This window comes from Salminus brasiliensis, chromosome 8, assembly GCF_030463535.1.
Source record: "Salminus brasiliensis chromosome 8, fSalBra1.hap2, whole genome shotgun sequence".
Lineage (NCBI taxonomy): Eukaryota > Metazoa > Chordata > Actinopteri > Characiformes > Bryconidae > Salminus > Salminus brasiliensis.
Window position 1 is genome coordinate 21,004,607 of NC_132885.1, and position 15,193 is coordinate 21,019,799.

The 15,193-nt window shown below is 41.3% G+C and overlaps 1 protein-coding gene across 3 annotated transcripts in view; it reads right to left on the reverse strand.

The window, feature by feature from the left end:
* Positions 1-15,193, reverse strand: part of st6gal2a (ST6 beta-galactosamide alpha-2,6-sialyltranferase 2a) — a 57,882-nt gene that overhangs the window by 27,224 nt on the left and 15,465 nt on the right. The window contains exon 2 of one of the 3 annotated variants that reach the window (XM_072686082.1): positions 7,661-7,836. The exons of the other annotated variants lie outside the window; for them this stretch is intronic. The gene's annotated coding sequence lies outside the window, so the exon portion shown is untranslated. The remainder of the gene's footprint in view (positions 1-7,660; positions 7,837-15,193) is intronic. 3 annotated transcript variants of the gene reach the window in all.

Below are 15,193 nucleotides of genomic sequence, written 5' to 3' on the forward strand. Positions count from 1 at the left end.
AACAGGTGAGGCAAATTCAATGGTCAGTACATTTACGATGCAAGCTATTTAGACCATTCTTGGCTATACACACTACTTGTGTTTTTCGAAAGAAAGGCTCAAAGAGCTATGCTGACTCCAGTGATGTCAACACTATTTGTTTTTTTAAAGCACATATGCATCATCCACAGTCCCAGGAAACGGCCACAAATGAAACCGCAAGTACATGTGAAAAAGCCTATTGTAGAAGGGAAAGTGAAAGAGAGAAGCAGCACAAGACTGAAAGACTGCAGTGAAAACAGATGAGGAAAAACGAATGCAAGATAGTCTAGCACTGGCTAGTTACAGCACTTTCACTCCATTATTCATTAGGCGAGCGAGAGCCATCACACAGCAGGGGGACTTTCTGCTGAGCTGTTTCAGATCGTTACACAAGTCGTTCACGCACGCTTCCTACAAACATGCACGCCTCACACATAACCCACCTGCCCACCCACTCACTCAAATTCTCATACATACACATTTCTCTTCACTCGCACTCACACATACATGTGTGTGCACGCAAGCGCGCACACACACACACACACACACACACACACACACACACACACACACACACACACACACACACACACACACAAAAAAAACATAATGGTTAACACATTTTAGGCTGCCTTACTGAGACACTGAGCTGAGCACTGCATCAGTACTGACGCTAACCTTTTTAAACACCGGTCAGAAGTGAGAGATTTCACACTGTGCAGTTTGTGGGCAGTGGTGGCTCCACGGTTAGAGCTCTGGGCTATCAATGACTGTTGTGGGTTCGATACCTGGGCTCGGCAAGCTGCCACTGTTGGGTCCTTGGCTACCCACCGCTCCGGGAATGTGTGCTCATTGTCCACAGTGTGTGTGTTTCACTTGTGTTTGTCCATCACAAATTATAAATATGGTTGCCGTCTTGTCTGTCGTGGCAGAGTTGAACACTGAAATTGTGCAATTGTGCAACACTAGTATCACCTATATAGCCATTTCTGTCCTGGTTTTGGATGTGTACTAGGTATCTGCAGCCATCAGAAGAGAGAGAGAAAGGTCAATTAGTGGATCCCTACTTGATGTTAGAGAAGTCACAATGTGGTGCACAGTCTCTGTTCTACAGAAAGCTGGTTCTGGGGTATGCCATTTAATGAACATGTAGCAGGAGAGAAGACTTCGGTTATAGCATTACTTCCAAATCCACTACAATTCCGACAATACCGTGCAAATGCAGTTTACTTGCTGGCGGCTTACAGCTTAAGGTTTCCAACTGGAACTCGTGTTTGTGAAAATCGGTTCTGCATTAAAGTTCATAAATCTTCATCCGCACTGTCCAAATGTGTCTACTGGCACCATGCCTAATGCCATGCATGGGCTAGAGGGGTAAAAAAAAAAAAAAAAAAAAAAAAAAAAGCTTTGTCAATGGAGCAGTCAACTGTCAATTTTGCTCACGTTGATTGCAGCATTTGGAATAAATCAAATATGTTCATATCTCTGTAAACACAGATGATGAAGTCTTGCCATACTTGGTCAGCATAACAAACCTGTACATCACTGAAATTATGAGAAAGATTAGCAGGTGCTCAAAACGGTACTAAGGATCTCACACATACATACACACACATACATACAGTACATACCTACTTATGTATCTGTGTGCTATATATCTATATATATGTGTGTATGTATGTGTGATATATATATATATATATATATATATATATATATATATATCTCACACACACACACACACACACACACACAGGTGTTTTACCTACACAACCAATGTGAAAGTGGCTAAACGCACAAGTGAAAGTAGGAGTCCCTCTCGACCTTTGAATAAGTTACATACTAGCCATTTTACATACTAGCTATTTATTATATTTATTTATATCTCACACATACATACACAAAAAAATATATATAAACAACTGTTGTAGCATGCCGCTAAAATATTACATATCTGCTGTACCAAACCTAGTGGTTGAAAATTCAGTTCTGCTGCGTCTGTAACTCCGCCTCAATGGAGGATTTACCCCGGCTAACCCTGGGCTTGTCACAGCAACATACCAAGCAAAGAAGCCTCGGACTGGCTTTTTTCTCCCCTGCTTACTCATCACTAAGCCCTGCCTCCACATGTTTGTTACGGACCCCCTTGCATGCATCTTTTCCCCCAAACGTTAGGCGTGAATGGAAGACCCACTGACTCATTACCAACTCCCCCTTTTTTTCTATCATCAACTGTTTGTGTTTTGTCGGTCTTGTGTGTAAGCAGCGCCATGACTAGTCCCCAGTTCTCACTATATAGGAGCCTGAGAATGCATGACCAATGAAGTGCATTTAGGAGATCTCCTCTTTGATGACCTGGATAAACACTCTGTTCAGACAAACACGCCATTCTACAGTTAAGCTTGTTAGCTTTTTTATGCTTTGTCAAACTCATGAGTCATGGGGTGGAACTTGGGGGTGGGTGGGGTGAGTGCTTTTAGTTGTCCTGAACTTTCCTCCTGTTTGCTAATCGGGTGTTTTGTGCTGTCTTCTTAAGCTGTGTTTGCTGGTTGTTTTGGTTATTTTGGCATCTGCTGACCCCTGAAGCGGTTTGTCTATCACTGACGCACACATCTATACTGGGTGATGCAATCATGAGTCATAAAGGTCTGGGGAGAGAGCCCACTTTCACTTTCTGATACAGCCTGACCCTAGACCAGGTCATAACAGAAGTTACGTGCTTCTGCGTTCTGGCTGTGTTCACCACACAGGAACACACATGCTTCCGCTATTGTGCTTCCAACACCGTGAGGCAGTTTCCCAATAGAACTTTCTAGGAATGCTACTCCAGGCCTTCGATAATCAGAAGAGGCTGAAGGGGCACAATGGGGACAGCCCCCCTTCCTTTTTTCCTTCCATACTGTATTGGAATTGTTATACCCTTATCCTGTCGTTCATGATTGAGGCAAAATCGGTCTTAACAGTTTAAACTTACTGAAAGGTTTCTACCTGAGCACAAAGACATCCATCCTACACTTGTGCCCCTGCATCATCATGCACTTTAAGTTCATGCTCAGGTTTCTTGCTTTTGGCTGTACAGTCTTCGTTATTACTTGAACACAGAAAGCTGTTCGGGCAAAAGGCAAGCTGCTGTCACTGCCAACAAAGCTGTCCTTTCAGCTTGCAGCCAATGAGCGAGAGGGGAGCAAAAAAAGAGGACCCTTAAAAAGATAAAAGGCTCTCTTATCAGACAACCTTGAGACTGGCCACAGTCCAGTCCTTCTCATTGGCCCCGTTTTCCCCCCATCCATACTTAGTTCCATTACGAATGACCGTCTCACGTCCTCTATCCTACTCCCAGGCTGAGGGATATGAACAGTATGATGGTAACAGTAATGGAGGTAGCGAAGGGCATGATGAGGTATGATACTATTACATACACACACACACACACACACACACACACACAAGCCTATTACCTACTTTAATAGCATGTAGTGCACCAAGTGATTGAGCCAACTGTGCATGGAGGCTTAGTGGTGTTTTCACTTTCCAGTGAAATCCCTTCCGTATCATTCCATGTGCTTCCTTTTCCTTAGAACCGTTTCCTTTCATCAGAAAACTGCCCTGCTCAGATTTCCCAGGGCGTGCGTCCTTCTGGGAAGAGGAAGGAAACATCTCTCGCAGAAGTACTTCTGAACATGTACAGAGTCCACTTAGCACATGGCACCAGAACACACAATCCGTGCATTACAAAACACGTCGCCTCCTTCCAGCTGGAAAAACGTCTTAAATAAACCAACACCAGATTTCTGCAGGAACCAGAAATAAATCCACCATCTGTACTGAATGCCAGAGACTGAGAAGAGGGGCAGAGACAAGCAAGAAGAAAGGGAAAAAGCGCTACAAAGGCGGCGTCATGCAGCGGTCCCATTTAAAATAGCCTGGTGAGATAATACGGTGGTGGCACTTATCAGTTCTTTAGAAAATAGGGGAAAAGAAAGGGGGTGGGGGGCACAAAAGAAGATAAATAAATAAAACAAAAACAAATAAATAAATAAATGTGAATGCGGCTGTTTGGAGGGTGGGAAAGGAGCAGCCTGTGAAAGTTATCAGCTCCATGGCTGAATTCACACCTCCCTTAGCAACAAGCCCCATTTCCAGCACATCCATTATTCATCCCTTTCGGCCTGCCTCCTCTCAAACAGTAAACGGAATAAAATGTGATAAACAGTGGCCGAATCCGAACCCTCGGCCCGGTGGCGGATCAATTCCCTAGTCTCCGTTCATGGGCTTCCATGTACTCCAAGTATCTTTGATTTAAGTCTCTACAAACGGTTAAGCAAGAGCTCGAACAGTTTCAATTCGCCCGTTCCCAAGAGGCTGATGTGCGGCTTTGGAAGACATAAGCGGATATTAGTGCTCATCCATTTTGTCAAAAGAGAAAGAGTGTGTGAAGCCTCCATTTAAAAACGCTAATCTGTGAGCTTGCCCCTCTACAGCTTACTGAGCAGCTCAGAGATGAAATCAGCACCCGGAAATGGAAGCCACAGGGAGCCACAGGCGTAAACATTCGGTTAGCCTTCTTCAGGTAATTAGACAGACCTCTCGAAAAGGTATGAGGCAACATGCAATAGAGGGGCAGGACAGACTCACCTGCTTACAGTAGTTTTTAAAAGAACGGTGACTCTGGTATAGAAATGGAATCCCTTCTAGAACGTAATACATTTCAATCTCAAAAATTAAAACTGTAGACTCATCCCCATCAGATAAGCTCATTGTGAAATGGCCATACTCCAGCGTGTACAATCCACTGTGGTTAACGATAATTGTTCTGCTGTTCTATTGCCAAAAACCATCCGGCGCAGCTTCATCCCATTCCGATTGGTGTTTAAATAGGGGAACTTGAGATTTATGTATGACACGAAGGCCAACTACTGCAGTTCCAAAGCATGCAGAAAAGCCATAAATAAGCATTAAAACACCTCCTGCTTTGAACAGCAAATAAATAAAAGCCGCATATATGCTCCATACTATTATTGTAATGACTGAATTAATAAGTTACAGCTTGTGAGCTTAAATCTCTGGACTGCTCTAACAATTAATTTAGTTTTGCTTATAGCATATAGGTCACAATATCTCTGATTAACTCCTAGAAGTTTCCTAGAACCTTTACAGAACATGGAGGTTTTTTAAGCGTTATGAAATTCTTCACACTCACAAACCCTGTATCAATCCATGTTCTCTATGGCATCATTAAAACAAACCCTTTGTGGAATCACACCCCCCGCCCCACCCCGCCTCCAATTCACTGTCTAGCCATTCATCGCATGTTGGTACCAGCGCTGGGAGAGTGAGGAGTAGCAGGTGCTTCCTCAGAGTCACATGAAATGCGAACACATGTTTTGAAACTGCCTCTTATGTTATTGGACAACTCCGTGACCTTAGATGCATCCTGTCCACATGTCTTAAAGGGCCAAAAATGATTAGTCCAAAGAACAGTCTATTGAAAAGTGAACGAAAAGTGCACGAAAAGTGCTTATTGCATGACACAGGGTAAAGGGGACTTTTGGGCACATTTAGTTTTAATGGTGTGTTCTCCAACTGAAGGCAATATAGATGTAGGCTTGAAGATATGGACAGTACAGTCACTTCTCTTCTTTTGAACGTGAAAATGTTTCCCAGTCCAGTCGGCATTTCTGTTCTATCCCAGTTAGAACGTATATAAGGTTTGCAGCAGTATACCAGTTTTAGGTTCATCACAGTATAAAAATAGGATGATCATCATACCGTGTACATTTGCTTAATACTTTTACTGGGGGGGAAAATGCAACCAAATACAAAATGTAAATGTAAATAAAAAAAAAAAACAACAATCAAACCAAAGGAGAAAATAATCACCAGATTAAACAGATTAATTTAACAGATTTTTTTTAACAGATTAAAAATAATAATAATAATAATAATAAAATAAACGTCTGGAAACGGAATAGTTCATTAATTAAACAAGTTTACGTATCGAAACAAAAACAGAACAAACTTTATTTTTTTTAAGGGTCAGTGCAGGTGGAGAAGATGACAAAGAACAGCATGAAATAACGTATACTGTGATACTGTAAAACTGATACTCCCTATATAAGGCCATGCTCAGACAGTTCTCAGATAGGTATGATCAGTGAATTTACAGAAGTTTTGTGATTCTGTCCTGTGGAGCAATGAAACAAAACTAGAACTGGATCAGCAGTATGTCTGGAGGAAGAATACCCTGCCTAGAGTGAAGCACGGTGGTGGCTCGGTGATGTTCTGGGGCTGTTTCGCTTCTTCTGGCACTAGAAATCTGCAGCGCATGCAAAGGTCTCAAAAGTTTTTGCATTCATTACTCAGGTAGAAGTGCAAATACAAGAGTTTAAAAAGACACCTATAGAAGTTGAAGTATCAATGTTAGTTTTTAACTCAAGTAAAAGTGTAAAAGTACTGGTTTAAAAAATAAAGTATAAAAGTACAAGTAATGTAAGGAAAACAAATGGCAAAAGCTTAGGCCATGCCACAGAGGCATATAGTGCACTACCGCATCTCCCAAAAAAACATTTTTCTAAAAACCATAATGACTAAATGTTACAATGTTAATGTTAAAAATTTTGGGACGCACTACAATGCCTGTTTCAGCTGCATATCTGCCCATTGAGCATTAACATGTGTTTCATGGAGCACAAAATATGATGAGTAGCATAAGGATTGTAATGGTGCAAAAAGTCAAACTTCAGAGGCATTGGATCAATAAGCTTTATTGGAATGTAAATGTGGGTCCTTGCTGGAATGTGACGTGAAATGTGCAGGTGCAATGGATCACTTACAAACCAATAGGGTGTCAGAATGGTAGATTTCTCATCCAACCACAATCAAATTCACACTTTCCGAATGGAGTGATTTATAATGACAATCCAGAATGAAAACAAAAAGAAATAAAAAAGGAGTAACAAAGCCATTTTAAAATGTAAGGAGTAGCTGTAATAAGTCGGCAAAAAAAAAAATACTTCAGTAAAAGTATAGCAGATACTATATAACCAAAATGTCTACTTAAGTAAGATAATGAAGTATTTGTACTTTATTTGACACCTCTGAGCGTATGCAGGGCAAGATGGATTCAATCAAGTATCAGGAAAATCTAGGAGAAAACATGAGGCTTTCTGTGGGGAAGTGTGGGTATTACTGGACCTTTCAGCAGGACAATTATCCCAAGCATACCATAAAGTCCACTAAGGCTTGGTTTTAGAAGTTGTCCTGTGAGATTCAGTAGTGTTTGTTACAGTCGCCTGACTTGTACCCCATAGACAATCCGTGGCTGCAGCATGCAAACTCAGGAATATTAGTAAACTAGAGGTCATTGTCCATGTGGAATGGGTTAAGATTTATCAGGAATGCTGCCAGAAGCTGGTGTCTGGCTATGAATCATGTTTGCAGCAGTTCATAACAGCAAGAGGGTGTACTACTTAGTACTAATGGCTCTTACCATTATGGAATTGAATAATTCTGAGACTGCAGTCGTTGTTAAAAGTGGCATTTTGTGTTGAATTTGGAGAACACACATATTAGTTGTGTTGAGATATTTCAATTGCTCTTTTATCATTAATAAAAGTTTTGATGCCAGAGGAAATATTACCTGGTTGGGGATTCCCAGGAGAAAACAGTGTGGGCATGCACAGAATTCCTTTTCTCTATTGAACAGGAAGAGCTCATATTAAATCTCCCAGGCGGTTATTTCCATTTCTTATTGTTATAGCCACCTATCTGGAGTGGACCCAACCAAGTGCGGCCTTCAAGCTCTGCTGCCCGCCCCTGCAACACACACAGAGAGGCCTATAATTACTATGGACATGCTGCATTTCATAACCCTAACAACCAGAATCCAGCACTGTGTGCTACCCCAGACTGAGCTGCCCCTACCCACTAATACCAGCTCAATAAAACTCCCCCCTATTCTGAAGCAATGAGCCAAGCGTGACTCACCCACACAAAAACAGTTCAGAGCTTCAGGCTGAAGCCTGAGATCTAGTGGTAAAACTAGATGCAATAATGAATTTAATAAAGACTGGTTATTAGGTACTCCATGCCACTCTGTTAACTGTTCAGGCGCCAGTGTTCAAATACTGAAATCACTATGCAGGTTTTCATTATGCCTAACTTGATGTCAGGGAGAAAACACATTGTTCAACAACAAGTTTCCTGCTGCTTAGATCAGTAAAGGTGAAACATGTGATGCATTAATTGCTAGCAAATATGCACATCAACACTAAAGAAACAACCCTCAGCAAACCCAGTTACATGGCATCTGTGATGTCCTGGGCAGAGTTAAAGAGATAAAGGGTCATAATATTCTGATATGACTGTGAATATTGCAGTGCACTAAAAAAAAATCACATTGTAACTACATCACAAGAAATATCAGCATCAGCCCAGAATTCCTATTGATGTGCATTCCTAAATGGGGCCGGATAACATTTGTATGGATAACATTTATTAGTAGTGTAATTTAAGGAGAACAAAAAAAATTAGAACATAAACAAGCGTCAACAGTGGTACTGTATGGGTTCATTAACTTTATTACCAAACGATATTAACATGACCCTCTGTAGTCTATGAATGTGCTGACGTGTCAAATTCAAGTTTCTATTAAAACACAGCACAGCACAGAAACACAGTTCAGAAAATTCCTGGACCTGAGTCCACCCTATCAATTGCATCTTGTTTGCAGATGGTACGTGACTCTGCAGTTGCAAAGCTATGAAGAAGGGTGAAGGTGCTCGTCTCTGCCCCTCGCCATGTCTAACTGGTGCCAGTCATCTGATGCTCATCTGTGATTGTTGGATTTGTGTGCCCATCTTTGATTTTTTGTGAAACTGACCAACGGACACTTGGACCACTTGAGTAAAGGCATGTCTACGCAGGCAATAAAGAATGTCTCAAGGCGAACACTTTTTTTAGGTTTAGGGTTCGATTCTCTCTTCACACAGTGCTTTTGGTCACATGGGGTTTCATTCCGGAGAGCGCTGAAATTGTTCAGAGCATTTTGATATAAAACAGGTGGGCATTATATTTATATACAGGTAAATTTAAGAAGAGCGAGTAAGTCGGTGATGCACAGTATTAAGTGTTATGGCACTGAATTTTATTAGCAGAGATGGTGGGTTTTGTGTTTGCCACTGTGCTTGTGTGTGCACACACCATTACAAATAGCAAAGCCCTAGCAAGACCTCATATAACACCACAAGCTAACCTGTTTGTATCACATGAAATATTGAAGGTCCTGAAGTCCTGTAGTTCATTGCGCTTTTTTCTTTTTCATCGGCATAAAATATTCATGTTGTGCATTAACCCTTCCTCAGTGAGGGCCACAGGAAGACACTAGATATATGGACCACTGTTCTTCTCTGAAGATTTGGAACAGTGACAGGAGCTGGCAGACACCAGCATAAAATCACACACTTCTAGCTGTGGGAGAGCTTGAGAACTTGAATTCACACCAAATATTTAGGGTGTGTGTGTGTGTGTGTGTGTGTGTGTGTGTGTGTGTGTGTGTGTGTGGGTCACTATGACCTGTTCTTTTTGAAAGCTGGGGAGGCAGGGAGTGCCTAAAATCAAGAACACACAGATGGTGACCTTGACATTTAAAGGAGCATTAGTCAATTATCTTTCAATTTTGTTACTAAATCAAACTGTGAAATATGTAGAATATAATAAAAGTAAATATTTTAGCAATGGCATCATCAGCATGTGTGCATTACATGTGCCAAAAACACCACAAAAAGAAATGTGCTAACCTGTAAATGCAGGCACTGAAGTGCTTTTCCAAAATGGACAGAATTACTACACATGAAGTGGATAAAGATGAACGACAATTCTTCTGGACAAGTATGAAAACTTGGTCAGTCTGTATAATACAACTGTTTGAGTGCCCAACTTTACAACTTGAATGGAGATGATCAATCTTGGTTACATACACTGTTGAGTACAGTAAAGTGTTTGGTAAAACGTTCTTCAGAGAAACCTTAGTTTCCGTAGTGACTGAAATTCAAGGGAGCTCATTACAAGGAACTGTTGGACATCAAATATGTGTGATTATTCTCACAGCAGCAAATCCTTAAGACTGACCCAAATGCTAAGTGTTTATTCACCTTATTTTCCATGACAACAAGGGAAGAGTTCATTTGTACTTTTTGTGTTAGAAATTGCGGTGCGACAGCGGATCCATTAATCTGGATTACATCCACAGCAATAATACATATACACTGAGTAGTACGATATGCTCAGTTAGAGGGTGTTGCAGTAAAAGAAAGAAGGGGAGTTTTAAAAGATGAGGACCTGTGTTTATGGTTGAAGGTGCTACTTTTAAAGCATCCGCCTTAAGCGGTTCACCAGGCTAACGTATTCCCCGAGGCTCTTAGGCTAACGTATTACCAGACACCCTCACAACACCAAATATGCTCTCTTCACCAGACCTTTGTAACAGAGTTTCCCCTCCACAAAATGGCAAGAGCAGACGTCTGGGTAGACGTTTTAAAAGTAGAGCCTTCATTTACAGACAGATCATCTTCTTTTGAAAGGAGGTGGATAAGTTAGACGGTGCCTCACAACACTCTTCAATCTTTTCTTGGTCACATTTAACCACGACCAAAAGTACAGCAGAAAACACTGGAAATATAAAAGGAACCGCATCCAAGTGATGTTCAAAATGTGGTCGATTTTAAAAAGTAAAAGTACAATTCATCTTAAGAGACAATGCACAATGAGGCATTACCAAGTAAAGCTTGAAACGGTAACATGGCATCCAGCCCGGCCCTCGATCGGTCTCTGCAACCAAGTGGTCGAACTGAAAGATGATTGGTATCCGCCCCAAAAACAATGATCAGTCAATCACTGCTCCAAATAGCTCAAAATAACATGATCAGTTCATGGTCGAAATGGAAAAAAAAAAATCGTTCCACCGTCCCACCTAACCTCTAGAGATCGTAGGTCGTTGTTTTTTGAATCCCGATTAATGCTCCTTCAATGTTAACTCTGGCGTATTCAACATAGAAATCGAAACAAAAAAAAGGGGGTGAAGAGGGGAGATTAACTGCGACTCTACACTAACTTTTTGAATGAGATTTCAGCAGGCCATTGTTAAAGGAGTGTCAGTCAGCACTTGTCTAAGCTTTAATATGCACTGCATTCATTAGTGTGTGGTAATTCATAAGGCTTATCGATCCCTCTGCGCTTTATGGCAGGGGAAACATAAGCTGCTCGAAATGAGAAAGATCAAATGAACAATTTGGCTAAGCTGCATGCAATAAACCTTTGGAGTACACAGCAAGAGAGGACATACAGGCGAAGAGTATGAGGAGGAGGTAGAGAGACAGACAAACAAAATCAATGCTGTAATATCAGCCCCTCATTTGAGTGAACACCCTCATGTTAGACACAGGGAAAAAGGATATTGCAGTCTAGAGAGGTGCGCCACAGCGATGATCACTCGAGGGTATCGCCCTTTTTGAAACCAAGAGAACGCGAAAGCAATGAAGCACGTTTGTGCATAATTCAAAACTACAGAAAAGAAAGGCACACAGTAGATAGATCAATGTGTAAATGAAACACCCACAAAACCTAACTGCCCAAGAGAGCACCCCAACCTTCAGGTACCAAAAGCTCTAGTATACACAACACTGTTCTCTGGATTTCCGTGGCTGTAAAGAGTCTAGTGCGCTTTACACGCTCTCCAAGAAGGGCAAAGTGACGATTAAGAAGTCAGGCCACAGGGGGTTTCGGCACTGGCACTCAGTAGAGCAAAACTGTGCGTGTGTAGGTGTGTGTTAGATCACGTATTAAGCTATTTATGGGGACCGAGTATCATGAAAATCAAGGACATTAAAACTAACTAGCTAAGCTGCTTTCCGACGAACTAGAAAGAGTAATAGTGTACCTACACTTTTATTTAAAGGGGGAAAAAAAAAAAAAAAAAAAAAAAAATCATTAGCTGACCTGTCCGCAGTAGCATACACACCTCATTCCAGCCATGCACTAATCTGTCAGTCACACTAAGCTCTGAGCCTAAACATCGGTTCAACACAATCAGGCACACAGTCCATTGTATGCCTATACACTACATTTTGTACATAATATAAGAGTTCCCTTCACACAATTTTGTACATTTAGAATCTTTAGAATTTTTGTCATTTTCATTTGGAGTATAAGAACAAGAACAGGAAGATGACAGCTTCCTGAAATCTGGCTCTGACAAAGCAAATTCCTTTTTTTTTTTCACATCCCTGCAACATTTTCCATTCAAGTGAACTAAATCCGGATTTCAAGAGCAAAAAAAAAAAAAAAAATTAATATGGAAGTTTTTTCTATTTTAAGGTACGATGCTTGCTGCTACATTTGAAAGAAAAAAAACAATCAAACAAACAAACAAAAAAAATTCTAAAATTATGACGTGCCAGACCATTTTTTTTTCTCAGCAAAATAATATAAAATAAAAAAAAAAGTTAATTCAGCTAATCAAAAATTGTGTCCTCAAATTCATCTGGTATTTTACTTTATTATTATTTTTATTTATTTAGGAAATTAACAATGCCCAAAAGGTGTGTGCGCATGGGTACACGGGTGTCCATTTGTTTGCACATATATAGTCACAGTCAACATAGTACAATTAGCAGTGTTAATTTAACAGACTTTTTTTATTTAAAAACACACGTAACAGGACAGTGTTATTTTTATTAAACAAGAAAAAAGTTTCACAACAATCCTTTTTCAACTCCCACATGTGCTACTAATAAAATCTTATTTTAGTGCCCAACTGAACTGGAGTGAATCACTATTAGTATCACAAATTGCCACCTCATCATTCCAGATGCATCAACAAGGTTCATTTTAACTGGTTACATCATCAACATGGTTACATCACCATGTTACATTTAACTGTAACATCAAGGAATAGATAGATAGATAGATAGATAGATAGATAGATAGATAGTCACATGTACCCCAATAGTCATGACCGCTGTAACTGGATTACGGCTAAAAGAGAGAAACGGCTATAAGGAATGGATTCTATGGCTATGCGGAATTTCAGTACTCGCAGACTGGTGAGACACACTGGTACACCATAACAGTGCAACGAAAGGATATTTCACGAATCTTGCATGATAAAATCTTGGATTAATGCTTCCCTCCCCCCTCCCACACCCCTGTGATGGTTGGAATGGTTTTCAGGAAGTGCGCTCACCCTCGTCAGCAGTTAAACACACCAGTTATTGTCCATGTGATGACTGACTGCTAGAGCAGAAATGCTGTTTCAGAGAGAATGAGCTGTAAATCTCCTACCATCAATATGTGAACAGCAAGCCATGCATTCTTTCAAATAAAATAGAGCTATGACTAGAGCTTTAATTTAGATCAACAGTAACTAAATAAAGCAATTTTACATCTCCGGTGTAGATTTGCTCAGATTTGGAGCCTGATCTGTAGAGGGCTGTAAAACCCTTGACCAATTAGACTGAATGACGTGAGTAGACGGCCAACCTGCACATACTCTGCACCTGAACTCATTTACGCAGTAAAGTTTAGGAGCTAAACATTAGTGAGCTAGGTTTACAAAAACAGCAGAGAAACATACACAGGTACCCAAGAAAGCACTGAACACTGGGTGGTGGATGGTAAACCTTGGTGTGGCTTTTAAGTGGCTACAAAACCCAAGGTAGCTGAAAGGTCTGAAAAATTACACCAAGGTGACCAAATGACGCCAATTTTCCGATAGGACCAGGATTAAATCATGCTTGTCTTGTTATTTTCCTGAGTTTTGCAGGAAACCTATGTAGCTACAATACATGGAAAAAGTATTAGGACACCTGCTCGCTCATTGTTTCTTTCGAAATCAACAGTATTAAAAACTTCTTTCTACTAGATTTGGGAGTACTGGAGTCCGAATTTGATTGCTTTCGGCAACACAAGCGCAAATGAGGCCAGGATGTTGGATGATTACCACCCCATCTCATTCTCAACTCCCCAACTTATCCCAAAAGTACACACAACACAGTTCTACTGCTCCACAGCTCAATGCTGAGGGGGCTTTATACCCTTCTAGCCCATGCCTGGAATTAGGCATGGTGCCAACAGGTTCGCCAACAGACTAGAGTACCATTCTATGGTCAATACAATAGGGACTAGACGAGCTGTGTGGGTGCAACTTAAAATAGCTGAATGCATTCGTTAGAGGGAGTGTCCATTTGGATATACTACAGTGTAGTATAGGTCATACCAGTTAGGGTAACAGCAACAGCATAAGACACCAGTCATAACACTCGTTAGTGGCACTGTTATGGTCATGTTATGTAGCACTCACACTCACACTCACACTCACACTCACACTCACACTCACACTCACACTCACACTCAGTAGCAGAGTTCCAGTGAAGTGTAACTAGGCCTACATCTTTTTTTGTTATGCCTCCCTTACATCCGCTTATCACCCCAGTGACGGGATTGGCTGGTTTTCATAGCAGAACGAGATGTTATGTTGGATGTAATGATCCATCCTATTTATATTTCAAGCAGTGAACAGCCTTTCTCCTTTCATAACATCTCCGGCTAACATGAACAGAGAGCTTGCACAGTTCTAAGGGCAGGACCTGCTGAGGTGAGAAATGACTCCTAGTGCCTCACACCCACACCTGCTCTCATGTCAACTTCCATCTGCTCCACAGGAAACACAAGTGAACCCTGACCCCCGTTTGGCCACTGAAATTTCCGCTGGGCACCTGCGCACAGGATGAAGTCCTGCATGCTGGCGAGACAAGTCTGTGTCCCAACTGCTCTTATAAACCCAAGGCTGTTCCATACACAGCACCTCATACAGCTCCTGTTGTACTAATCACACACACACACACACTTACTTTGTGAGTGAAAATGAGGGCTTATTATAGAAGCCACCTGGCTGGAGCGGACCCAGCTGAGCACTGCCCACCCCTGCAGCACACGCAGACAGGCCTATAATTACTATAGGCACAGCCCTGCTGCATTTATATCCCTCTAAACCAGACTCCTACCCCTAGACTGAGCTGCCCCTACCCAGTGCACTAATACCAGCTCACTGCCCCCATTCTGAAGCAATGAGCCAAGTGTGTGACTCACCCACACAAATACCCTCCTGCCACAGATC